We start from the raw sequence: 26305 nt of genomic DNA, 5'->3' as shown, positions 1-26305 counted from the left end.
AAGAATTACGTTTTTGCGGAGCTTACCGTCGCAGTCTGTGGCAAAATCTTTTCGTCTGTTCGACTGCTCACGGGAAAGGTAGCATTGTGAAACACTGCAGAAACGAACGACTTCCTTACTTTTGCTCCGACTGACCATACTCCGTGAAAATTTCCCAGATTCTCAGTTGAGGATTTTTGCAGCTGGAAGTTACCTCAGAAACCCTGTTAATTCGTAATGTATTGAGCGAATCGCAAAACAGAAAGCATTTAACACGGAACACAAACAAAACGGGAAAACCAAATGCATTTTCAGACACAGCGAGCTTGAATGCTAAATGTGAGACAGTCAGGGGGCATGAGCCATAACGTAATCACACAACTAACAACAGGGCAATTCCAAACTACTCTTTCAAACATACTGGAGCCTGAGTGCACCACCACTTCCCAGACAATGCTGCAAAGAGACAAAAAAAGAACATAATAAGAATGGGCCATAAAAAGTGAATTTCACCAATCACAGTCTCGATTAGATTACCTTTCCCTTCCGATGACTCCAGGACTGAAATGAAGGAAGTGGGAGAAATTCAATAACATATGACATCGAAATACATTGGAACGATTTTCTCATTGGCCAGAAAACCAAATAACGACGAGTCGAGTCACCGTAGGACTCTGTTTCGCAACAACGATGAAATAGCAGTCTCCATTCGGTTCCAGTAAAAGCTCAACTTGCCTGGAACAGAAAGCAAGAGTAGAGCCGCTGGCGATTTTCCGCGCGGGAGGCGAACACGAGCATGACAGCACAGACACTTTGGAAAATTCGGCACTTACCAACACCACAATCAATTCCCCGGGAAGCAAACTCATTTTGCTTCTGTTTTAAACAGAAATGCCGCAGGGGATCGAAACAGCATTTAAACTAGCTGCTCCGCAGAAATGGCAGCGGTGGGATTCGAACCCACGCCTCTGTCGAGACTGGAGCCTTAATCCAGCGCCTTAGACCGCTCGGCCACACTACCAACACGCCCACGACTCCATTTTCTTGCACTTCCAATTGTGTTCCTGCATAACAACAGATGTAAACTCACGTGAAAAGGGTTCCATGATCCCTCTCCGACTCGCACAGCTGCTGGGATGTGCCCGTCTACAATATCAATTTCTCAGCAGTTAACGATAGCCCATCAATCCAGACAAAAATCACTGGTAAACTGAGTCTATCTTCTCAGACTTCGATTCAGCTACAGATGTATCTGTGAGTGCGTGAGAATATATGATCGATTATGATTGGGTCAAATTACCATGAGCTACTTGACATTACTGCAATTTCGATTCTTGCTTTGCTCAATGATTTCACCCATTGCTCGAAACAGGACAACTTTCACGTTTACACGGAACATGAAACACACCGGACTACAGGGGAAATGCACAAAGCTGAGCAGGCCGTGTCCCAAATCATACCGTACAGCATAGTTTCAGTCACTGTGTCTGTTTTGCAGAATAAGGTTCCCAAAGAATGTTCCACCCTAAAACCGGAGGTAGCATTACAATCCGAGAAGGACAGATTACATTGTGAGGAAGGTCTGACCTCGGGGCCGGTTCGAGATGCCACTTTCCTTGCCTTTTACCTAACCGTGCAATTTGCTGCAGATTGCACCTGGACATGAGCCTCATGGATACCAACTGAGTTGGAAACCTGTGTGGGAATCGATGAGAATAAGCGACGCAATAAAGTTTAACAAGTTCCATGGTGCTTTTTAGAAATGCAGTTTCTCTTCACCTCAATCCAAAAGGCAGTTTCCGAACATAGTAACAGAAGTCAAAAGGTAATTACCTCACCCCACCCCCACTCCGGAAGAGGTGCTAACTGCCCTTGATTGCTTTTTGTTCACGATGTGAAGAGCTCTCACGCCTGAGTCACCGTCACGTCTCTGGTTGCTGAGTGAATCACAACGAAGGACTTTCTCCAGAGCTGCAACTGCCTCACTTCCCCACTCGCCCTCCCCGTTTACATTTTCCTGCTCGTCAGTGATTTAATGAAAACCAAATGGATGCGATGTCATTCTGTAGCCTCTCTGTCGATTCCTCCGTTTCCGTTCCAACCTGGCTTAGATCTCGGGGCGCACCTTAATACTAGCGACGCTATGAAAGCACAGGTCCAGAGGTTCCTCTGAGAGTGGAATTTCTTTCATTGCTGTTGCTGATTGAATGAGCCACTAACGTGCGAACTGCTCCAAAACATGATTCAGGACCTCTGGTGCCAATTCTCACACGTTGAATAACGACAGACACCTTCCAAATGAGGTCTTTCAGAGACGACTTTGGGATACATTTGACAGACAGACTAGTTGAGGAATCCGTGGTGCACTGTGACACCAGCACATCAGCTTCTTCCCTGTCTTTGAACCGGGCCGCCTGCGCAAGGAATGCGAATGCGGTAATGCTTTTCGTGGAAGGATCAGAAGGGGGTAACTACACTCTCAAACAGAATGGCATATGATCAGAACCAGGTTGGAGAAAAACTTTACAATGCTTTTGCACAGTAATTAAACGGAGCGGCATTGCATTGCACTACGAGCGATGATTTATTCGAGCAAACTCGAAGGCAAGTTTGCACATGGGAAAGCAAGCAAGAAAGCTCCGTTCTTGTCGATGTCAAAGGCTGCAGTTGAAGAGCAAAGCAGTTTCTGCCCAGTTTCGAACTGGGGACCTTTCGCGTGTAAGGCGAACGTGATGACCACTACACTACAGAAACAAGCCTCGGTCGTCCCCGCTGCAGCTCAGTGGCATCCAGCACTGAAAGTTGAAGCCATTCGACCTTTCACCTTTCTGTTTCCGTTAGCTCGTTGTTTAATGGGACTTGTTTAATTTTGGCTATGTGGTGAGCATGGACGAGATACACCGAAGTATCTGTTTCCACGCGGTGTACCCCAATAACGTTGTGTCGCTTACACCTGCTTTAAAGAATTACGTTTTTGCGGAGCTTACCGTCGCAGTCTGTGGCAAAATCTTTTCGTCTGTTCGACTGCTCACGGGAAAGGTAGCATTGTGAAACACTGCAGAAACGAACGACTTCCTTACTTTTGCTCCGACTGACCATACTCCGTGAAAATTTCCCAGATTCTCAGTTGAGGATTTTTGCAGCTGGAAGTTACCTCAGAAACCCTGTTAATTCGTAATGTATTGAGCGAATCGCAAAACAGAAAGCATTTAACACGGAACACAAACAAAACGGGAAAACCAAATGCATTTTCAGACACAGCGAGCTTGAATGCTAAATGTGAGACAGTCAGGGGGCATGAGCCATAACGTAATCACACAACTAACAACAGGGCAATTCCAAACTACTCTTTCAAACATACTGGAGCCTGAGTGCACCACCACTTCCCAGACAATGCTGCAAAGAGACAAAAAAAGAACATAATAAGAATGGGCCATAAAAAGTGAATTTCACCAATCACAGTCTCGATTAGATTACCTTTCCCTTCCGATGACTCCAGGACTGAAATGAAGGAAGTGGGAGAAATTCAATAACATATGACATCGAAATACATTGGAACGATTTTCTCATTGGCCAGAAAACCAAATAACGACGAGTCGAGTCACCGTAGGACTCTGTTTCGCAACAACGATGAAATAGCAGTCTCCATTCGGTTCCAGTAAAAGCTCAACTTGCCTGGAACAGAAAGCAAGAGTAGAGCCGCTGGCGATTTTCCGCGCGGGAGGCGAACACGAGCATGACAGCACAGACACTTTGGAAAATTCGGCACTTACCAACACCACAATCAATTCCCCGGGAAGCAAACTCATTTTGCTTCTGTTTTAAACAGAAATGCCGCAGGGGATCGAAACAGCATTTAAACTAGCTGCTCCGCAGAAATGGCAGCGGTGGGATTCGAACCCACGCCTCGGTCGAGACTGGAGCCTTAATCCAGCGCCTGAGACCGCTCGGCCACACTACCATCAAGCCCACAACTCCATTTTCTTGCACTTCCAATTGTGTTCCTGCATAACAACAGATGTAAACTCACGTGAAAAGGGTTCCATGATCCCTCTCCGACTCGCACAGCTGCTGGGATGTGCCCGTCTACAATATCAATTTCTCAGCAGTTAACGATAGCCCATCAATCCAGACAAAAATCACTGGTAAACTGAGTCTATCTTCTCAGACTTCGATTCAGCTACAGATGTATCTGTGAGTGCGTGAGAATATATGATCGATTATGATTGGGTCAAATTACCATGAGCTACTTGACATTACTGCAATTTCGATTCTTGCTTTGCTCAATGATTTCACCCATTGCTCGAAACAGGACAACTTTCACGTTTACACGGAACATGAAACACACCGGACTACAGGGGAAATGCACAAAGCTGAGCAGGCCGTGTCCCAAATCATACCGTGCAGCATAGTTTCAGTCACTGTGTCTGTTTTGCAGAATAAGGTTCCCAAAGAATGTTCCACCCTAAAACCGGAGGTAGCATTACAATCCGAGAAGGACAGATTACATTGTGAGGAAGGTCTGACCTCGGGGCCGGTTCGAGATGCCACTTTCCTTGCCTTTTACCTAACCGTGCAATTTGCTGCAGATTGCACCTGGACATGAGCCTCATGGATACCAACTGAGTTGGAAACCTGTGTGGGAATCGATGAGAATAAGCGACTCAATAAAGTTTAACAAGTTCCATGGTGCTTTTTAGAAATGCAGTTTCTCTTCACCTCAGTCCAAAAGGCAGTTTCCGAACATAGTAACAGAAGTCAAAAGGTAATTACCTCACCCCACCCCCACTCCGGAAGAGGTGATAACTGCCCTTGATTGCTTTTTGTTCACGATGTGAAGAGCTCTCACGCCTGAGTCACCGTCACGTCTCTGGTTGCTGAGTGAATCACAACGAAGGACTTTCTCCAGAGCTGCAACTGCCTCACTTCCCCACTCGCCCTCCCCGTTTACATTTTCCTGCTCGTCAGTGATTTAATGAAAACCAAATGGATGCGATGTCATTCTGTAGCCTCTCTGTCGATTCCTCCGTTTCCGTTCCAACCTGGCTTAGATCTCGGGGCGCACCTTAATACCAGCGACGCTATGAAAGCACAGGTCCAGAGGTTCCTCTGAGAGTGGAATTTCTTTCATTGCTGTTGCTGATTGAATGAGCCACTAACTTGCGAACTGCTCCAAAACATGATTCAGGACCTCTGGTGCCAATTCTCACACGTTGAATAACGACAGACACCTTCCAAATGAGGTCTTTCAGAGACGACTTTGGGATACATTTGACAGACAGACTAGTTGAGGAATCCGTGGTGCACTGTGACACCAGCACATCAGCTTCTTCCCTGTCTTTGAACCGGGCCGCCTGCGCAAGGAATGCGAATGCGGTAATGCTTTTCGTGGAAGGATCAGAAGGGGGTAACTACACTCTCAAACAGAATGGCATATGATCAGAACCAGGTTGGAGAAAAACTTTACAATGCTTTTGCACAGTAATTAAACGGAGCGGCATTGCATTGCACTACGAGCGATGATTTATTCGAGCAAACTCGAAGGCAGGTTTGCACATGGGAAAGCAAGCAAGAAAGCTCCGTTCTTGTCGATGTCAAAGGCTGCAGTTGAAGAGCAAAGCAGTTTCTGCCCAGTTTCGAACTGGGGACCTTTCGCGTGTAAGGCGAACGTGATGACCACTACACTACAGAAACAAGCCTCGGTCGTCCCTGCTGCAGCTCAGTGGCATCCAGCACTGAAAGTTGAAGCCATTCGACCTTTCACCTTTCTGTTTCCGTTAGCTCGTTGTTTAATGGGACTTGTTTAATTTTGGCTATGTGGTGAGCATGGACGAGATACACCGAAGTATCTGTTTCCACGCGGTGTACCCCAATAACGTTGTGTCGCTTACACCTGCTTTAAAGAATTACGTTTTTGCGGAGCTTACCGTCGCAGTCTGTGGCAAAATCTTTTCGTCTGTTCGACTGCTCACGGGAAAGGTAGCATTGTGAAACACTGCAGAAACGAACGACTTCCTTACTTTTGCTCCGACTGACCATACTCCGTGAAAATTTCCCAGATTCTCAGTTGAGGATTTTTGCAGCTGGAAGTTACCTCAGAAACCCTGTTAATTCGTAATGTATTGAGCGAATCGCAAAACAGAAAGCATTTAACACGGAACACAAACAAAACGGGAAAACCAAATGCATTTTCAGACACAGCGAGCTTGAATGCTAAATGTGAGACAGTCAGGGGGCATGAGCCATAACGTAATCACACAACTAACAACAGGGCAATTCCAAACTACTCTTTCAAACATACTGGAGCCTGAGTGCACCACCACTTCCCAGACAATGCTGCAAAGAGACAAAAAAAGAACATAATAAGAATGGGCCATAAAAAGTGAATTTCACCAATCACAGTCTCGATTAGATTACCTTTCCCTTCCGATGACTCCAGGACTGAAATGAAGGAAGTGGGAGAAATTCAATAACATATGACATCGAAATACATTGGAACGATTTTCTCATTGGCCAGAAAACCAAATAACGACGAGTCGAGTCACCGTAGGACTCTGTTTCGCAACAACGATGAAATAGCAGTCTCCATTCGGTTCCAGTAAAAGCTCAACTTGCCTGGAACAGAAAGCAAGAGTAGAGCCGCTGGCGATTTTCCGCGCGGGAGGCGAACACGAGCATGACAGCACAGACACTTTGGAAAATTCGGCACTTACCAACACCACAATCAATTCCCCGGGAAGCAAACTCATTTTGCTTCTGTTTTAAACAAAAATGCCGCAGGGGATCGAAACAGCATTTAAACTAGCTGCTCCGCACAAATGGCAGCGGTGGGATTCGAACCCACGCCTCTGTCGAGACTGGAGCCTTAATCCAGCGCCTTAGACCGCTCGGCCACACTACCAACACGCCCACGACTCCATTTTCTTGCACTTCCAATTGTGTTCCTGCATAACAACAGATGTAAACTCACGTGAAAAGGGTTCCATGATCCCTCTCCGACTCGCACAGCTGCTGGGATGTGCCCGTCTACAATATCAATTTCTCAGCAGTTAACGATAGCCCATCAATCCAGACAAAAATCACTGGTAAACTGAGTCTATCTTCTCAGACTTCGATTCAGCTACAGATGTATCTGTGAGTGCGTGAGAATATATGATCGATTATGATTGGGTCAAATTACCATGAGCTACTTGACATTACTGCAATTTCGATTCTTGCTTTGCTCAATGATTTCACCCATTGCTCGAAACAGGACAACTTTCACGTTTACACGGAACATGAAACACACCGGACTACAGGGGAAATGCACAAAGCTGAGCAGGCCGTGTCCCAAATCATACCGTGCAGCATAGTTTCAGTCACTGTGTCTGTTTTGCAGAATAAGGTTCCCAAAGAATGTTCCACCCTAAAACCGGAGGTAGCATTACAATCCGAGAAGGACAGATTACATTGTGAGGAAGGTCTGACCTCGGGGCCGGTTCGAGATGCCACTTTCCTTGCCTTTTACCTAACCGTGCAATTTGCTGCAGATTGCACCTGGACATGAGCCTCATGGATACCAACTGAGTTGGAAACCTGTGTGGGAATCGATGAGAATAAGCGACGCAATAAAGTTTAACAAGTTCCATGGTGCTTTTTAGAAATGCAGTTTCTCTTCACCTCAATCCAAAAGGCAGTTTCCGAACATAGTAACAGAAGTCAAAAGGTAATTACCTCACCCCACCCCCACTCCGGAAGAGGTGCTAACTGCCCTTGATTGCTTTTTGTTCACGATGTGAAGAGCTCTCACGCCTGAGTCACCGTCACGTCTCTGGTTGCTGAGTGAATCACAACGAAGGACTTTCTCCAGAGCTGCAACTGCCTCACTTCCCCACTCGCCCTCCCCGTTTACATTTTCCTGCTCGTCAGTGATTTAATGAAAACCAAATGGATGCGATGTCATTCTGTAGCCTCTCTGTCGATTCCTCCGTTTCCGTTCCAACCTGGCTTAGATCTCGGGGCGCACCTTAATACTAGCGACGCTATGAAAGCACAGGTCCAGAGGTTCCTCTGAGAGTGGAATTTCTTTCATTGCTGTTGCTGATTGAATGAGCCACTAACGTGCGAACTGCTCCAAAACATGATTCAGGACCTCTGGTGCCAATTCTCACACGTTGAATAACGACAGACACCTTCCAAATGAGGTCTTTCAGAGACGACTTTGGGATACATTTGACAGACAGACTAGTTGAGGAATCCGTGGTGCACTGTGACACCAGCACATCAGCTTCTTCCCTGTCTTTGAACCGGGCCGCCTGCGCAAGGAATGCGAATGCGGTAATGCTTTTCGTGGAAGGATCAGAAGGGGGTAACTACACTCTCAAACAGAATGGCATATGATCAGAACCAGGTTGGAGAAAAACTTTACAATGCTTTTGCACAGTAATTAAACGGAGCGGCATTGCATTGCACTACGAGCGATGATTTATTCGAGCAAACTCGAAGGCAGGTTTGCACATGGGAAAGCAAGCAAGAAAGCTCCGTTCTTGTCGATGTCAAAGGCTGCAGTTGAAGAGCAAAGCAGTTTCTGCCCAGTTTCGAACTGGGGACCTTTCGCGTGTAAGGCGAACGTGATGACCACTACACTACAGAAACAAGCCTCGGTCGTCCCCGCTGCAGCTCAGTGGCATCCAGCACTGAAAGTTGAAGCCATTCGACCTTTCACCTTTCTGTTTCCGTTAGCTCGTTGTTTAATGGGACTTGTTTAATTTTGGCTATGTGGTGAGCATGGACGAGATACACCGAAGTATCTGTTTCCACGCGGTGTACCCCAATAACGTTGTGTCGCTTACACCTGCTTTAAAGAATTACGTTTTTGCGGAGCTTACCGTCGCAGTCTGTGGCAAAATCTTTTCGTCTGTTCGACTGCTCACGGGAAAGGTAGCATTGTGAAACACTGCAGAAACGAACGACTTCCTTACTTTTGCTCCGACTGACCATACTCCGTGAAAATTTCCCAGATTCTCAGTTGAGGATTTTTGCAGCTGGAAGTTACCTCAGAAACCCTGTTAATTCGTAATGTATTGAGCGAATCGCAAAACAGAAAGCATTTAACACGGAACACAAACAAAACGGGAAAACCAAATGCATTTTCAGACACAGCGAGCTTGAATGCTAAATGTGAGACAGTCAGGGGGCATGAGCCATAACGTAATCACACAACTAACAACAGGGCAATTCCAAACTACTCTTTCAAACATACTGGAGCCTGAGTGCACCACCACTTCCCAGACAATGCTGCAAAGAGACAAAAAAAGAACATAATAAGAATGGGCCATAAAAAGTGAATTTCACCAATCACAGTCTCGATTAGATTACCTTTCCCTTCCGATGACTCCAGGACTGAAATGAAGGAAGTGGGAGAAATTCAATAACATATGACATCGAAATACATTGGAACGATTTTCTCATTGGCCAGAAAACCAAATAACGACGAGTCGAGTCACCGTAGGACTCTGTTTCGCAACAACGATGAAATAGCAGTCTCCATTCGGTTCCAGTAAAAGCTCAACTTGCCTGGAACAGAAAGCAAGAGTAGAGCCGCTGGCGATTTTCCGCGCGGGAGGCGAACACGAGCATGACAGCACAGACACTTTGGAAAATTCGGCACTTACCAACACCACAATCAATTCCCCGGGAAGCAAACTCATTTTGCTTCTGTTTTAAACAGAAATGCCGCAGGGCATCGAAACAGCATTTAAACTAGCTGCTCCGCAGAAATGGCAGCGGTGGGATTCGAACCCACGCCTCTGTCGAGACTGGAGCCTTAATCCAGCGCCTTAGACCGCTCGGCCACACTACCAACACGCCCACGACTCCATTTTCTTGCACTTCCAATTGTGTTCCTGCATAACAACAGATGTAAACTCACGTGAAAAGGGTTCCATGATCCCTCTCCGACTCGCACAGCTGCTGGGATGTGCCCGTCTACAATATCAATTTCTCAGCAGTTAACGATAGCCCATCAATCCAGACAAAAATCACTGGTAAACTGAGTCTATCTTCTCAGACTTCGATTCAGCTACAGATGTATCTGTGAGTGCGTGAGAATATATGATCGATTATGATTGGGTCAAATTACCATGAGCTACTTGACATTACTGCAATTTCGATTCTTGCTTTGCTCAATGATTTCACCCATTGCTCGAAACAGGACAACTTTCACGTTTACACGGAACATGAAACACACCGGACTACAGGGGAAATGCACAAAGCTGAGCAGGCCGTGTCCCAAATCATACCGTGCAGCATAGTTTCAGTCACTGTGTCTGTTTTGCAGAATAAGGTTCCCAAAGAATGTTCCACCCTAAAACCGGAGGTAGCATTACAATCCGAGAAGGACAGATTACATTGTGAGGAAGGTCTGACCTCGGGGCCGGTTCGAGATGCCACTTTCCTTGCCTTTTACCTAACCGTGCAATTTGCTGCAGATTGCACCTGGACATGAGCCTCATGGATACCAACTGAGTTGGAAACCTGTGTGGGAATCGATGAGAATAAGCGACGCAATAAAGTTTAACAAGTTCCATGGTGCTTTTTAGAAATGCAGTTTCTCTTCACCTCAATCCAAAAGGCAGTTTCCGAACATAGTAACAGAAGTCAAAAGGTAATTACCTCACCCCACCCCCACTCCGGAAGAGGTGCTAACTGCCCTTGATTGCTTTTTGTTCACGATGTGAAGAGCTCTCACGCCTGAGTCACCGTCACGTCTCTGGTTGCTGAGTGAATCACAACGAAGGACTTTCTCCAGAGCTGCAACTGCCTCACTTCCCCACTCGCCCTCCCCGTTTACATTTTCCTGCTCGTCAGTGATTTAATGAAAACCAAATGGATGCGATGTCATTCTGTAGCCTCTCTGTCGATTCCTCCGTTTCCGTTCCAACCTGGCTTAGATCTCGGGGCGCACCTTAATACTAGCGACGCTATGAAAGCACAGGTCCAGAGGTTCCTCTGAGAGTGGAATTTCTTTCATTGCTGTTGCTGATTGAATGAGCCACTAACGTGCGAACTGCTCCAAAACATGATTCAGGACCTCTGGTGCCAATTCTCACACGTTGAATAACGACAGACACCTTCCAAATGAGGTCTTTCAGAGACGACTTTGGGATACATTTGACAGACAGACTAGTTGAGGAATCCGTGGTGCACTGTGACACCAGCACATCAGCTTCTTCCCTGTCTTTGAACCGGGCCGCCTGCGCAAGGAATGCGAATGCGGTAATGCTTTTCGTGGAAGGATCAGAAGGGGGTAACTACACTCTCAAACAGAATGGCATATGATCAGAACCAGGTTGGAGAAAAACTTTACAATGCTTTTGCACAGTAATTAAACGGAGCGGCATTGCATTGCACTACGAGCGATGATTTATTCGAGCAAACTCGAAGGCAGGTTTGCACATGGGAAAGCAAGCAAGAAAGCTCCGTTCTTGTCGATGTCAAAGGCTGCAGTTGAAGAGCAAAGCAGTTTCTGCCCAGTTTCGAACTGGGGACCTTTCGCGTGTAAGGCGAACGTGATGACCACTACACTACAGAAACAAGCCTCGGTCGTCCCCGCTGCAGCTCAGTGGCATCCAGCACTGAAAGTTGAAGCCATTCGACCTTTCACCTTTCTGTTTCCGTTAGCTCGTTGTTTAATGGGACTTGTTTAATTTTGGCTATGTGGTGAGCATGGACGAGATACACCGAAGTATCTGTTTCCACGCGGTGTACCCCAATAACGTTGTGTCGCTTACACCTGCTTTAAAGAATTACGTTTTTGCGGAGCTTACCGTCGCAGTCTGTGGCAAAATCTTTTCGTCTGTTCGACTGCTCACGGGAAAGGTAGCATTGTGAAACACTGCAGAAACGAACGACTTCCTTACTTTTGCTCCGACTGACCATACTCCGTGAAAATTTCCCAGATTCTCAGTTGAGGATTTTTGCAGCTGGAAGTTACCTCAGAAACCCTGTTAATTCGTAATGTATTGAGCGAATCGCAAAACAGAAAGCATTTAACACGGAACACAAACAAAACGGGAAAACCAAATGCATTTTCAGACACAGCGAGCTTGAATGCTAAATGTGAGACAGTCAGGGGGCATGAGCCATAACGTAATCACACAACTAACAACAGGGCAATTCCAAACTACTCTTTCAAACATACTGGAGCCTGAGTGCACCACCACTTCCCAGACAATGCTGCAAAGAGACAAAAAAAGAACATAATAAGAATGGGCCATAAAAAGTGAATTTCACCAATCACAGTCTCGATTAGATTACCTTTCCCTTCCGATGACTCCAGGACTGAAATGAAGGAAGTGGGAGAAATTCAATAACATATGACATCGAAATACATTGGAACGATTTTCTCATTGGCCAGAAAACCAAATAACGACGAGTCGAGTCACCGTAGGACTCTGTTTCGCAACAACGATGAAATAGCAGTCTCCATTCGGTTCCAGTAAAAGCTCAACTTGCCTGGAACAGAAAGCAAGAGTAGAGCCGCTGGCGATTTTCCGCGCGGGAGGCGAACACGAGCATGACAGCACAGACACTTTGGAAAATTCGGCACTTACCAACACCACAATCAATTCCCCGGGAAGCAAACTCATTTTGCTTCTGTTTTAAACAGAAATGCCGCAGGGGATCGAAACAGCATTTAAACTAGCTGCTCCGCAGAAATGGCAGCGGTGGGATTCGAACCCACGCCTCTGTCGAGACTGGAGCCTTAATCCAGCGCCTTAGACCGCTCGGCCACACTACCAACACGCCCACGACTCCATTTTCTTGCACTTCCAATTGTGTTCCTGCATAACAACAGATGTAAACTCACGTGAAAAGGGTTCCATGATCCCTCTCCGACTCGCACAGCTGCTGGGATGTGCCCGTCTACAATATCAATTTCTCAGCAGTTAACGATAGCCCATCAATCCAGACAAAAATCACTGGTAAACTGAGTCTATCTTCTCAGACTTCGATTCAGCTACAGATGTATCTGTGAGTGCGTGAGAATATATGATCGATTATGATTGGGTCAAATTACCATGAGCTACTTGACATTACTGCAATTTCGATTCTTGCTTTGCTCAATGATTTCACCCATTGCTCGAAACAGGACAACTTTCACGTTTACACGGAACATGAAACACACCGGACTACAGGGGAAATGCACAAAGCTGAGCAGGCCGTGTCCCAAATCATACCGTGCAGCATAGTTTCAGTCACTGTGTCTGTTTTGCAGAATAAGGTTCCCAAAGAATGTTCCACCCTAAAACCGGAGGTAGCATTACAATCCGAGAAGGACAGATTACATTGTGAGGAAGGTCTGACCTCGGGGCCGGTTCGAGATGCCACTTTCCTTGCCTTTTACCTAACCGTGCAATTTGCTGCAGATTGCACCTGGACATGAGCCTCATGGATACCAACTGAGTTGGAAACCTGTGTGGGAATCGATGAGAATAAGCGACGCAATAAAGTTTAACAAGTTCCATGGTGCTTTTTACAAATGCAGTTTCTCTTCACCTCAATCCAAAAGGCAGTTTCCGAACATAGTAACAGAAGTCAAAAGGTAATTACCTCACCCCACCCCCACTCCGGAAGAGGTGCTAACTGCCCTTGATTGCTTTTTGTTCACGATGTGAAGAGCTCTCACGCCTGAGTCACCGTCACGTCTCTGGTTGCTGAGTGAATCACAACGAAGGACTTTCTCCAGAGCTGCAACTGCCTCACTTCCCCACTCGCCCTCCCCGTTTACATTTTCCTGCTCGTCAGTGATTTAATGAAAACCAAATGGATGCGATGTCATTCTGTAGCCTCTCTGTCGATTCCTCCGTTTCCGTTCCAACCTGGCTTAGATCTCGGGGCGCACCTTAATACTAGCGACGCTATGAAAGCACAGGTCCAGAGGTTCCTCTGAGAGTGGAATTTCTTTCATTGCTGTTGCTGATTGAATGAGCCACTAACGTGCGAACTGCTCCAAAACATGATTCAGGACCTCTGGTGCCAATTCTCACACGTTGAATAACGACAGACACCTTCCAAATGAGGTCTTTCAGAGACGACTTTGGGATACATTTGACAGACAGAGGAATCCGTGGTGCACTGTGACACCAGCACATCAGCTTCTTCCCTGTCTTTGAACCGGGCCGCCTGCGCAAGGAATGCGAATGCGGTAATGCTTTTCGTGGAAGGATCAGAAGGGGGTAACTACACTCTCAAACAGAATGGCATATGATCAGAACCAGGTTGGAGAAAAACTTTACAATGCTTTTGCACAGTAATTAAACGGAGCGGCATTGCATTGCACTACGAGCGATGATTTATTCGAGCAAACTCGAAGGCAGGTTTGCACATGGGAAAGCAAGCAAGAAAGCTCCGTTCTTGTCGATGTCAAAGGCTGCAGTTGAAGAGCAAAGCAGTTTCTGCCCAGTTTCGAACTGGGGACCTTTCGCGTGTAAGGCGAACGTGATGACCACTACACTACAGAAACAAGCCTCGGTCGTCCCCGCTGCAGCTCAGTGGCATCCAGCACTGAAAGTTGAAGCCATTCGACCTTTCACCTTTCTGTTTCCGTTAGCTCGTTGTTTAATGGGACTTGTTTAATTTTGGCTATGTGGTGAGCATGGACGAGATACACCGAAGTATCTGTTTCCACGCGGTGTACCCCAATAACGTTGTGTCGCTTACACCTGCTTTAAAGAATTACGTTTTTGCGGAGCTTACCGTCGCAGTCTGTGGCAAAATCTTTTCGTCTGTTCGACTGCTCACGGGAAAGGTAGCATTGTGAAACACTGCAGAAACGAACGACTTCCTTACTTTTGCTCCGACTGACCATACTCCGTGAAAATTTCCCAGATTCTCAGTTGAGGATTTTTGCAGCTGGAAGTTACCTCAGAAACCCTGTTAATTCGTAATGTATTGAGCGAATCGCAAAACAGAAAGCATTTAACACGGAACACAAACAAAACGGGAAAACCAAATGCATTTTCAGACACAGCGAGCTTGAATGCTAAATGTGAGACAGTCAGGGGGCATGAGCCATAACGTAATCACACAACTAACAACAGGGCAATTCCAAACTACTCTTTCAAACATACTGGAGCCTGAGTGCACCACCACTTCCCAGACAATGCTGCAAAGAGACAAAAAAAGAACATAATAAGAATGGGCCATAAAAAGTGAATTTCACCAATCACAGTCTCGATTAGATTACCTTTCCCTTCCGATGACTCCAGGACTGAAATGAAGGAAGTGGGAGAAATTCAATAACATATGACATCGAAATACATTGGAACGATTTTCTCATTGGCCAGAAAACCAAATAACGACGAGTCGAGTCACCGTAGGACTCTGTTTCGCAACAACGATGAAATAGCAGTCTCCATTCGGTTCCAGTAAAAGCTCAACTTGCCTGGAACAGAAAGCAAGAGTAGAGCCGCTGGCGATTTTCCGCGCGGGAGGCGAACACGAGCATGACAGCACAGACACTTTGGAAAATTCGGCACTTACCAACACCACAATCAATTCCCCGGGAAGCAAACTCATTTTGCTTCTGTTTTAAACAGAAATGCCGCAGGGGATCGAAACAGCATTTAAACTAGCTGCTCCGCAGAAATGGCAGCGGTGGGATTCGAACCCACGCCTCTGTCGAGACTGGAGCCTTAATCCAGCGCCTTAGACCGCTCGGCCACACTACCAACACGCCCACGACTCCATTTTCTTGCACTTCCAATTGTGTTCCTGCATAACAACAGATGTAAACTCACGTGAAAAGGGTTCCATGATCCCTCTCCGACTCGCACAGCTGCTGGGATGTGCCCGTCTACAATATCAATTTCTCAGCAGTTAACGATAGCCCATCAATCCAGACAAAAATCACTGGTAAACTGAGTCTATCTTCTCAGACTTCGATTCAGCTACAGATGTATCTGTGAGTGCGTGAGAATATATGATCGATTATGATTGGGTCAAATTACCATGAGCTACTTGACATTACTGCAATTTCGATTCTTGCTTTGCTCAATGATTTCACCCATTGCTCGAAACAGGACAACTTTCACGTTTACACGGAACATGAAACACACCGGACTACAGGGGAAATGCACAAAGCTGAGCAGGCCGTGTCCCAAATCATACCGTGCAGCATAGTTTCAGTCACTGTGTCTGTTTTGCAGAATAAGGTTCCCAAAGAATGTTCCACCCTAAAACCGGAGGTAGCATTACAATCCGAGAAGGACAGATTACATTGTGAGGAAGGTCTGACCTCGGGGCCGGTTCGAGATGCCACTTTCCTTGCCTTTTACCTAACCGTGCAATTTGCTGCAGATTGCACCTGGACATGAGCCTCATGGATACCAACTGAGTTGGAAACCTGTGTGGGAATCGATGAGAATAAGCGACGCAATAAAGTTTAACAAGTTCCATGGTGCTTTTTACAAATGCAGTTTCTCTTCACCTCAATCCAAAAGGCAGTTTCCGAACATAGTAACAGAAGTCAAAAGGTAATTACCTCACCCCACCCCCACTCCGGAAGAGGTGCTAACTGCCCTTGATTGCTTTTTGTTCACGATGTGAAGAGCTCTCACGCCTGAGTCACCGTCACGTCTCTGGTTGCTGAGTGAATCACAACGAAGGACTTTCTCCAGAGCTGCAACTGCCTCACTTCCCCACTCGCCCTCCCCGTTTACATTTTCCTGCTCGTCAGTGATTTAATGAAAACCAAATGGATGCGATGTCATTCTGTAGCCTCTCTGTCGATTCCTCCGTTTCCGTTCCAACCTGGCTTAGATCTCGGGGCGCACCTTAATACTAGCGACGCTATGAAAGCACAGGTCCAGAGGTTCCTCTGAGAGTGGAATTTCTTTCATTGCTGTTGCTGATTGAATGAGCCACTAACGTGCGAACTGCTCCAAAACATGATTCAGGACCTCTGGTGCCAATTCTCACACGTTGAATAACGACAGACACCTTCCAAATGAGGTCTTTCAGAGACGACTTTGGGATACATTTGACAGACAGAGGAATCCGTGGTGCACTGTGACACCAGCACATCAGCTTCTTCCCTGTCTTTGAACCGGGCCGCCTGCGCAAGGAATGCGAATGCGGTAATGCTTTTCGTGGAAGGATCAGAAGGGGGTAACTACACTCTCAAACAGAATGGCATATGATCAGAACCAGGTTGGAGAAAAACTTTACAATGCTTTTGCACAGTAATTAAACGGAGCGGCATTGCATTGCACTACGAGCGATGATTTATTCGAGCAAACTCGAAGGCAGGTTTGCACATGGGAAAGCAAGCAAGAAAGCTCCGTTCTTGTCGATGTCAAAGGCTGCAGTTGAAGAGCAAAGCAGTTTCTGCCCAGTTTCGAACTGGGGACCTTTCGCGTGTAAGGCGAACGTGATGACCACTACACTACAGAAACAAGCCTCGGTCGTCCCCGCTGCAGCTCAGTGGCATCCAGCACTGAAAGTTGAAGCCATTCGACCTTTCACCTTTCTGTTTCCGTTAGCTCGTTGTTTAATGGGACTTGTTTAATTTTGGCTATGTGGTGAGCATGGACGAGATACACCGAAGTATCTGTTTCCACGCGGTGTACCCCAATAACGTTGTGTCGCTTACACCTGCTTTAAAGAATTACGTTTTTGCGGAGCTTACCGTCGCAGTCTGTGGCAAAATCTTTTCGTCTGTTCGACTGCTCACGGGAAAGGTAGCATTGTGAAACACTGCAGAAACGAACGACTTCCTTACTTTTGCTCCGACTGACCATACTCCGTGAAAATTTCCCAGATTCTCAGTTGAGGATTTTTGCAGCTGGAAGTTACCTCAGAAACCCTGTTAATTCGTAATGTATTGAGCGAATCGCAAAACAGAAAGCATTTAACACGGAACACAAACAAAACGGGAAAACCAAATGCATTTTCAGACACAGCGAGCTTGAATGCTAAATGTGAGACAGTCAGGGGGCATGAGCCATAACGTAATCACACAACTAACAACAGGGCAATTCCAAACTACTCTTTCAAACATACTGGAGCCTGAGTGCACCACCACTTCCCAGACAATGCTGCAAAGAGACAAAAAAAGAACATAATAAGAATGGGCCATAAAAAGTGAATTTCACCAATCACAGTCTCGATTAGATTACCTTTCCCTTCCGATGACTCCAGGACTGAAATGAAGGAAGTGGGAGAAATTCAATAACATATGACATCGAAATACATTGGAACGATTTTCTCATTGGCCAGAAAACCAAATAACGACGAGTCGAGTCACCGTAGGACTCTGTTTCGCAACAACGATGAAATAGCAGTCTCCATTCGGTTCCAGTAAAAGCTCAACTTGCCTGGAACAGAAAGCAAGAGTAGAGCCGCTGGCGATTTTCCGCGCGGGAGGCGAACACGAGCATGACAGCACAGACACTTTGGAAAATTCGGCACTTACCAACACCACAATCAATTCCCCGGGAAGCAAACTCATTTTGCTTCTGTTTTAAACAGAAATGCCGCAGGGGATCGAAACAGCATTTAAACTAGCTGCTCCGCAGAAATGGCAGCGGTGGGATTCGAACCCACGCCTCTGTCGAGACTGGAGCCTTAATCCAGCGCCTTAGACCGCTCGGCCACACTACCAACACGCCCACGACTCCATTTTCTTGCACTTCCAATTGTGTTCCTGCATAACAACAGATGTAAACTCACGTGAAAAGGGTTCCATGATCCCTCTCCGACTCGCACAGCTGCTGGGATGTGCCCGTCTACAATATCAATTTCTCAGCAGTTAACGATAGCCCATCAATCCAGACAAAAATCACTGGTAAACTGAGTCTATCTTCTCAGACTTCGATTCAGCTACAGATGTATCTGTGAGTGCGTGAGAATATATGATCGATTATGATTGGGTCAAATTACCATGAGCTACTTGACATTACTGCAATTTCGATTCTTGCTTTGCTCAATGATTTCACCCATTGCTCGAAACAGGACAACTTTCACGTTTACACGGAACATGAAACACACCGGACTACAGGGGAAATGCACAAAGCTGAGCAGGCCGTGTCCCAAATCATACCGTACAGCATAGTTTCAGTCACTGTGTCTGTTTTGCAGAATAAGGTTCCCAAAGAATGTTCCACCCTAAAACCGGAGGTAGCATTACAATCCGAGAAGGACAGATTACATTGTGAGGAAGGTCTGACCTCGGGGCCGGTTCGAGATGCCACTTTCCTTGCCTTTTACCTAACCGTGCAATTTGCTGCAGATTGCACCTGGACATGAGCCTCATGGATACCAACTGAGTTGGAAACCTGTGTGGGAATCGATGAGAATAAGCGACGCAATAAAGTTTAACAAGTTCCATGGTGCTTTTTAGAAATGCAGTTTCTCTTCACCTCAATCCAAAAGGCAGTTTCCGAACATAGTAACAGAAGTCAAAAGGTAATTACCTCACCCCACCCCCACTCCGGAAGAGGTGCTAACTGCCCTTGATTGCTTTTTGTTCACGATGTGAAGAGCTCTCACGCCTGAGTCACCGTCACGTCTCTGGTTGCTGAGTGAATCACAACGAAGGACTTTCTCCAGAGCTGCAACTGCCTCACTTCCCCACTCGCCCTCCCCGTTTACATTTTCCTGCTCGTCAGTGATTTAATGAAAACCAAATGGATGCGATGTCATTCTGTAGCCTCTCTGTCGATTCCTCCGTTTCCGTTCCAACCTGGCTTAGATCTCGGGGCGCACCTTAATACTAGCGACGCTATGAAAGCACAGGTCCAGAGGTTCCTCTGAGAGTGGAATTTCTTTCATTGCTGTTGCTGATTGAATGAGCCACTAACGTGCGAACTGCTCCAAAACATGATTCAGGACCTCTGGTGCCAATTCTCACACGTTGAATAACGACAGACACCTTCCAAATGAGGTCTTTCAGAGACGACTTTGGGATACATTTGACAGACAGACTAGTTGAGGAATCCGTGGTGCACTGTGACACCAGCACATCAGCTTCTTCCCTGTCTTTGAACCGGGCCGCCTGCGCAAGGAATGCGAATGCGGTAATGCTTTTCGTGGAAGGATCAGAAGGGGGTAACTACACTCTCAAACAGAATGGCATATGATCAGAACCAGGTTGGAGAAAAACTTTACAATGCTTTTGCACAGTAATTAAACGGAGCGGCATTGCATTGCACTACGAGCGATGATTTATTCGAGCAAACTCGAAGGCAAGTTTGCACATGGGAAAGCAAGCAAGAAAGCTCCGTTCTTGTCGATGTCAAAGGCTGCAGTTGAAGAGCAAAGCAGTTTCTGCCCAGTTTCGAACTGGGGACCTTTCGCGTGTAAGGCGAACGTGATGACCACTACACTACAGAAACAAGCCTCGGTCGTCCCCGCTGCAGCTCAGTGGCATCCAGCACTGAAAGTTGAAGCCATTCGACCTTTCACCTTTCTGTTTCCGTTAGCTCGTTGTTTAATGGGACTTGTTTAATTTTGGCTATGTGGTGAGCATGGACGAGATACACCGAAGTATCTGTTTCCACGCGGTGTACCCCAATAACGTTGTGTCGCTTACACCTGCTTTAAAGAATTACGTTTTTGCGGAGCTTACCGTCGCAGTCTGTGGCAAAATCTTTTCGTCTGTTCGACTGCTCACGGGAAAGGTAGCATTGTGAAACACTGCAGAAACGAACGACTTCCTTACTTTTGCTCCGACTGACCATACTCCGTGAAAATTTCCCAGATTCTCAGTTGAGGATTTTTGCAGCTGGAAGTTACCTCAGAAACCCTGTTAATTCGTAATGTATTGAGCGAATCGCAAAACAGAAAGCATTTAACACGGAACACAAACAAAACGGGAAAACCAAATGCATTTTCAGACACAGCGAGCTTGAATGCTAAATGTGAGACAGTCAGGGGGCATGAGCCATAACGTAATCACACAACTAACAACAGGGCAATTCCAAACTACTCTTTCAAACATACTGGAGCCTGAGTGCACCACCACTTCCCAGACAATGCTGCAAAGAGACAAAAAAAGAACATAATAAGAATGGGCCATAAAAAGTGAATTTCACCAATCACAGTCTCGATTAGATTACCTTTCCCTTCCGATGACTCCAGGACTGAAATGAAGGAAGTGGGAGAAATTCAATAACATATGACATCGAAATACATTGGAACGATTTTCTCATTGGCCAGAAAACCAAATAACGACGAGTCGAGTCACCGTAGGACTCTGTTTCGCAACAACGATGAAATAGCAGTCTCCATTCGGTTCCAGTAAAAGCTCAACTTGCCTGGAACAGAAAGCAAGAGTAGAGCCGCTGGCGATTTTCCGCGCGGGAGGCGAACACGAGCATGACAGCACAGACACTTTGGAAAATTCGGCACTTACCAACACCACAATCAATTCCCCGGGAAGCAAACTCATTTTGCTTCTGTTTTAAACAGAAATGCCGCAGGGGATCGAAACAGCATTTAAACTAGCTGCTCCGCAGAAATGGCAGCGGTGGGATTCGAACCCACGCCTCGGTCGAGACTGGAGCCTTAATCCAGCGCCTTAGACCGCTCGGCCACACTACCATCAAGCCCACGACTCCATTTTCTTGCACTTCCAATTGTGTTCCTGCATAACAACAGATGTAAACTCACGTGAAAAGGGTTCCATGATCCCTCTCCGACTCGCACAGCTGCTGGGATGTGCCCGTCTACAATATCAATTTCTCAGCAGTTAACGATAGCCCATCAATCCAGACAAAAATCACTGGTAAACTGAGTCTATCTTCTCAGACTTCGATTCAGCTACAGATGTATCTGTGAGTGCGTGAGAATATATGATCGATTATGATTGGGTCAAATTACCATGAGCTACTTGACATTACTGCAATTTCGATTCTTGCTTTGCTCAATGATTTCACCCATTGCTCGAAACAGGACAACTTTCACGTTTACACGGAACATGAAACACACCGGACTACAGGGGAAATGCACAAAGCTGAGCAGGCCGTGTCCCAAATCATACCGTGCAGCATAGTTTCAGTCACTGTGTCTGTTTTGCAGAATAAGGTTCCCAAAGAATGTTCCACCCTAAAACCGGAGGTAGCATTACAATCCGAGAAGGACAGATTACATTGTGAGGAAGGTCTGACCTCGGGGCCGGTTCGAGATGCCACTTTCCTTGCCTTTTACCTAACCGTGCAATTTGCTGCAGATTGCACCTGGACATGAGCCTCATGGATACCAACTGAGTTGGAAACCTGTGTGGGAATCGATGAGAATAAGCGACTCAATAAAGTTTAACAAGTTCCATGGTGCTTTTTAGAAATGCAGTTTCTCTTCACCTCAGTCCAAAAGGCAGTTTCCGAACATAGTAACAGAAGTCAAAAGGTAATTACCTCACCCCACCCCCACTCCGGAAGAGGTGATAACTGCCCTTGATTGCTTTTTGTTCACGATGTGAAGAGCTCTCACGCCTGAGTCACCGTCACGTCTCTGGTTGCTGAGTGAATCACAACGAAGGACTTTCTCCAGAGCTGCAACTGCCTCACTTCCCCACTCGCCCTCCCCGTTTACATTTTCCTGCTCGTCAGTGATTTAATGAAAACCAAATGGATGCGATGTCATTCTGTAGCCTCTCTGTCGATTCCTCCGTTTCCGTTCCAACCTGGCTTAGATCTCGGGGCGCACCTTAATACCAGCGACGCTATGAAAGCACAGGTCCAGAGGTTCCTCTGAGAGTGGAATTTCTTTCATTGCTGTTGCTGATTGAATGAGCCACTAACTTGCGAACTGCTCCAAAACATGATTCAGGACCTCTGGTGCCAATTCTCACACGTTGAATAACGACAGACACCTTCCAAATGAGGTCTTTCAGAGACGACTTTGGGATACATTTGACAGACAGACTAGTTGAGGAATCCGTGGTGCACTGTGACACCAGCACATCAGCTTCTTCCCTGTCTTTGAACCGGGCCGCCTGCGCAAGGAATGCGAATGCGGTAATGCTTTTCGTGGAAGGATCAGAAGGGGGTAACTACACTCTCAAACAGAATGGCATATGATCAGAACCAGGTTGGAGAAAAACTTTACAATGCTTTTGCACAGTAATTAAAAGGAGCGGCATTGCATTGCACTACGAGCGACGATTTATTCGAGCAAACTCGAAGGCAGGTTTGCACATGGGAAAGCAAGCAAGAAAGCTCCGTTCTTGTCGATGTCAAAGGCTGCAGGTGAAGAGTAAAGCAGTTTCTGCCCAGTTTCGAGCTGGGGACCTTTCGCGTGTAAGGCGAACGTGATGACCACTACACTACAGAAACAAGCCTCGGTCGTCCCCGCTGCAGCTCAGTGGCATCCAGCACTGAAAGTTGAAGCCATTCGACCTTTCACCTTTCTGTTTCCGTTAGCTCGTTGTTTAATGGGACTTGTTTAATTTTGGCTATGTGGTGAGCATGGACGAGATACACCGAAGTATCTGTTTCCACGCGGTGTACCCCAATAACGTTGTGTCGCTTACACCTGCTTTAAAGAATTACGTTTTTGCGGAGCTTACCGTCGCAGTCTGTGGCAAAATCTTTTCGTCTGTTCGACTGCTCACGGGAAAGGTAGCATTGTGAAACACTGCAGAAACGAACGACTTCCTTACTTTTGCTCCGACTGACCATACTCCGTGAAAATTTCCCAGATTCTCAGTTGAGGATTTTTGCAGCTGGAAGTTACCTCAGAAACCCTGTTAATTCGTAATGTATTGAGCGAATCGCAAAACAGAAAGCATTTAACACGGAACACAAACAAAACGGGAAAACCAAATGCATTTTCAGACACAGCGAGCATGAATGCTAAATGTGAGACAGTCAGGGGGCATGAGCCATAACGTAATCACACAACTAACAACAGGGCAATTCCAAACTACTCTTTCAAACATACTGGAGCCTGAGTGCACCATCACTTCCCAGACAATGCTGCAAAGAGACAAAAAAAGAACATAATAAGAATGGGCCATAAAAAGTGAATTTCACCAATCACAGTCTCGATTAGATTACCTTTCCCTTCCGATGACTCCAGGACTGAAATGAAGGAAGTGGGAGAAATTCAATAACATATGACATCGAAATACATTGGAACGATTTTCTCATTGGCCAGAAAACCAAATAACGACGAGTCGAGTCACCGTAGGACTCTGTTTCGCAACAACGATGAAATAGCAGTCTCCATTCGGTTCCAGTAAAAGCTCAACTTGCCTGGAACAGAAAGCAAGAGTAGAGCCGCTGGCGATTTTCCGCGCGGGAGGCGAACACGAGCATGACAGCACAGACACTTTGGAAAATTCGGCACTTACCAACACCACAATCAATTCCCCGGGAAGCAAACTCATTTTGCTTCTGTTTTAAACAGAAATGCCGCAGGGGATCGAAACAGCATTTAAACTAGCTGCTCCGCAGAAATGGCAGCGGTGGGATTCGAACCCACGCCTCTGTCGAGACTGGAGCCTTAATCCAGCGCCTTAGACCGCTCGGCCACACTACCAACACGCCCACGACTCCATTTTCTTGCACTTCCAATTGTGTTCCTGCATAACAACAGATGTAAACTCACGTGAAAAGGGTTCCATGATCCCTCTCCGACTCGCACAGCTGCTGGGATGTGCCCGTCTACAATATCAATTTCTCAGCAGTTAACGATAGCCCATCAATCCAGACAAAAATCACTGGTAAACTGAGTCTATCTTCTCAGACTTCGATTCAGCTACAGATTTATCTGTGAGTGCGTGAGAATATATGATCGATTATGATTGGGTCAAATTACCATGAGCTACTTGACATTACTGCAATTTCGATTCTTGCTTTGCTCAATGATTTCACCCATTGCTCGAAACAGGACAACTTTCACGTTTACACGGAACATGAAACACACCGGACTACAGGGGAAATGCACAAAGCTGAGCAGGCCGTGTCCCAAATCATACCGTGCAGCATAGTTTCAGTCACTGTGTCTGTTTTGCAGAATAAGGTTCCCAAAGAATGTTCCACCCTAAAACCGGAGGTAGCATTACAATCCGAGAAGGACAGATTACATTGTGAGGAAGGTCTGACCTCGGGGCCGGTTCGAGATGCCACTTTCCTTGCTTTTTACCTAACCGTGCAATTTGCTGCAGATTGCACCTGGACATGAGCCTCATGGATACCAACTGAGTTGGAAACCTGTGTGGGAATCGATGAGAATAAGCGACTCAATAAAGTTTAACAAGTTCCATGGTGCTTTTTAGAAATGCAGTTTCTCTTCACCTCAATCCAAAAGGCAGTTTACGAACATAGTAACAGAAGTCAAAAGGTAATTACCTCACCCCACCCCCACTCCGGAAGAGGTGCTAACTGCCCTTGATTGCTTTTTGTTCACGATGTGAAGAGCTCTCACGCCTGAGTCACCGTCACGTCTCTGGTTGCTGAGTGAATCACAACGAAGGACTTTCTCCAGAGCTGCAACTGCCTCACTTCCCCACTCGCCCTCCCCGTTTACATTTTCCTGCTCGTCAGTGATTTAATGAAAACCAAATGGATGCGATGTCATTCTGTAGCCTCTCTGTCGATTCCTCCGTTTCCGTTCCAACCTGGCTTAGATCTCGGGGCGCACCTTAATACTAGCGACGCTATGAAAGCACAGGTCCAGAGGTTCCTCTGAGAGTGGAATTTCTTTCATTGCTGTTGCTGATTGAATGAGCCACTAACGTGCGAACTGCTCCAAAACATGATTCAGGACCTCTGGTGCCAATTCTCACACGTTGAATAACGACAGACACCTTCCAAATGAGGTCTTTCAGAGACGACTTTGGGATACATTGGACAGACAGACTAGTTGAGGAATCCGTGGTGCACTGTGACACCAGCACATCAGCTTCTTCCCTGTCTTTGAACCGGGCCGCCTGCGCAAGGAATGCGAATGCGGTAATGCTTTTCGTGGAAGGATCAGAAGGGGGTAACTACACTCTCAAACAGAATGGCATATGATCAGAACCAGGTTGGAGAAAAACTTTACAATGCTTTTGCACAGTAATTAAACGGAGCGGCATTGCATTGCACTACGAGCGACGATTTATTCGAGCAAACTCGAAGGCAGGTTTGCACATTGGAAAGCAAGCAAGAAAGCTCCGTTCTTGTCGATGTCAAAGGCTGCAGTTGAAGAGCAAAGCAGTTTCTGCCCAGTTTCGAATTGGGGACCTTTCGCGTGTAAGGCGAACGTGATGACCACTACACTACAGAAACAAGCCTCGGTCGTCCCCGCTGCAGCTCAGTGGCATCCAGCACTGAAAGTTGAAGCCATTCGACCTTTC

At 46.4% G+C, this 26305-nt stretch overlaps 16 non-coding genes across 16 annotated transcripts; all 16 read right to left on the bottom strand.

Moving 5' to 3' along the window:
- Positions 1–918: 918 nt before the first annotated feature.
- Positions 919–1000, bottom strand: trnal-aag (transfer RNA leucine (anticodon AAG)). The gene has a single exon. It is a non-coding gene; the product is annotated as a tRNA-Leu (tRNA).
- A 1660-nt stretch (positions 1001–2660) lies between these two features.
- On the bottom strand, positions 2661–2733 carry trnav-uac (transfer RNA valine (anticodon UAC)). The gene has a single exon. It is a non-coding gene; the product is annotated as a tRNA-Val (tRNA).
- A 1125-nt stretch (positions 2734–3858) lies between these two features.
- trnal-aag (transfer RNA leucine (anticodon AAG)) lies at positions 3859–3940 on the bottom strand. Its single transcript has one exon. It is a non-coding gene; the product is annotated as a tRNA-Leu (tRNA).
- Positions 3941–5600: 1660 nt separating this feature from the next.
- On the bottom strand, positions 5601–5673 carry trnav-uac (transfer RNA valine (anticodon UAC)). The gene has a single exon. It is a non-coding gene; the product is annotated as a tRNA-Val (tRNA).
- Positions 5674–6798: 1125 nt separating this feature from the next.
- On the bottom strand, positions 6799–6880 carry trnal-aag (transfer RNA leucine (anticodon AAG)). The gene has a single exon. It is a non-coding gene; the product is annotated as a tRNA-Leu (tRNA).
- A 1660-nt stretch (positions 6881–8540) lies between these two features.
- On the bottom strand, positions 8541–8613 carry trnav-uac (transfer RNA valine (anticodon UAC)). Its single transcript has one exon. It is a non-coding gene; the product is annotated as a tRNA-Val (tRNA).
- Positions 8614–9738: 1125 nt separating this feature from the next.
- Positions 9739–9820, bottom strand: trnal-aag (transfer RNA leucine (anticodon AAG)). The gene has a single exon. It is a non-coding gene; the product is annotated as a tRNA-Leu (tRNA).
- A 1660-nt stretch (positions 9821–11480) lies between these two features.
- Positions 11481–11553, bottom strand: trnav-uac (transfer RNA valine (anticodon UAC)). The gene has a single exon. It is a non-coding gene; the product is annotated as a tRNA-Val (tRNA).
- A 1125-nt stretch (positions 11554–12678) lies between these two features.
- Positions 12679–12760, bottom strand: trnal-aag (transfer RNA leucine (anticodon AAG)). The gene has a single exon. It is a non-coding gene; the product is annotated as a tRNA-Leu (tRNA).
- A 1652-nt stretch (positions 12761–14412) lies between these two features.
- Positions 14413–14485, bottom strand: trnav-uac (transfer RNA valine (anticodon UAC)). The gene has a single exon. It is a non-coding gene; the product is annotated as a tRNA-Val (tRNA).
- A 1125-nt stretch (positions 14486–15610) lies between these two features.
- Positions 15611–15692, bottom strand: trnal-aag (transfer RNA leucine (anticodon AAG)). The gene has a single exon. It is a non-coding gene; the product is annotated as a tRNA-Leu (tRNA).
- Positions 15693–17344: 1652 nt separating this feature from the next.
- Positions 17345–17417, bottom strand: trnav-uac (transfer RNA valine (anticodon UAC)). The gene has a single exon. It is a non-coding gene; the product is annotated as a tRNA-Val (tRNA).
- Positions 17418–18542: 1125 nt separating this feature from the next.
- On the bottom strand, positions 18543–18624 carry trnal-aag (transfer RNA leucine (anticodon AAG)). The gene has a single exon. It is a non-coding gene; the product is annotated as a tRNA-Leu (tRNA).
- Positions 18625–20284: 1660 nt separating this feature from the next.
- Positions 20285–20357, bottom strand: trnav-uac (transfer RNA valine (anticodon UAC)). Its single transcript has one exon. It is a non-coding gene; the product is annotated as a tRNA-Val (tRNA).
- A 1125-nt stretch (positions 20358–21482) lies between these two features.
- On the bottom strand, positions 21483–21564 carry trnal-aag (transfer RNA leucine (anticodon AAG)). The gene has a single exon. It is a non-coding gene; the product is annotated as a tRNA-Leu (tRNA).
- A 2858-nt stretch (positions 21565–24422) lies between these two features.
- On the bottom strand, positions 24423–24504 carry trnal-aag (transfer RNA leucine (anticodon AAG)). Its single transcript has one exon. It is a non-coding gene; the product is annotated as a tRNA-Leu (tRNA).
- Positions 24505–26305: the final 1801 nt, after the last annotated feature.

Source organism: Chiloscyllium punctatum, chromosome 18 (genome assembly GCF_047496795.1).
Source record: "Chiloscyllium punctatum isolate Juve2018m chromosome 18, sChiPun1.3, whole genome shotgun sequence".
Classification (NCBI taxonomy): domain Eukaryota; kingdom Metazoa; phylum Chordata; class Chondrichthyes; order Orectolobiformes; family Hemiscylliidae; genus Chiloscyllium; species Chiloscyllium punctatum.
The sequence above is the reverse complement of the archived record's forward strand: the minus strand, read 5'-3'. Positions and strand labels throughout refer to the sequence as shown.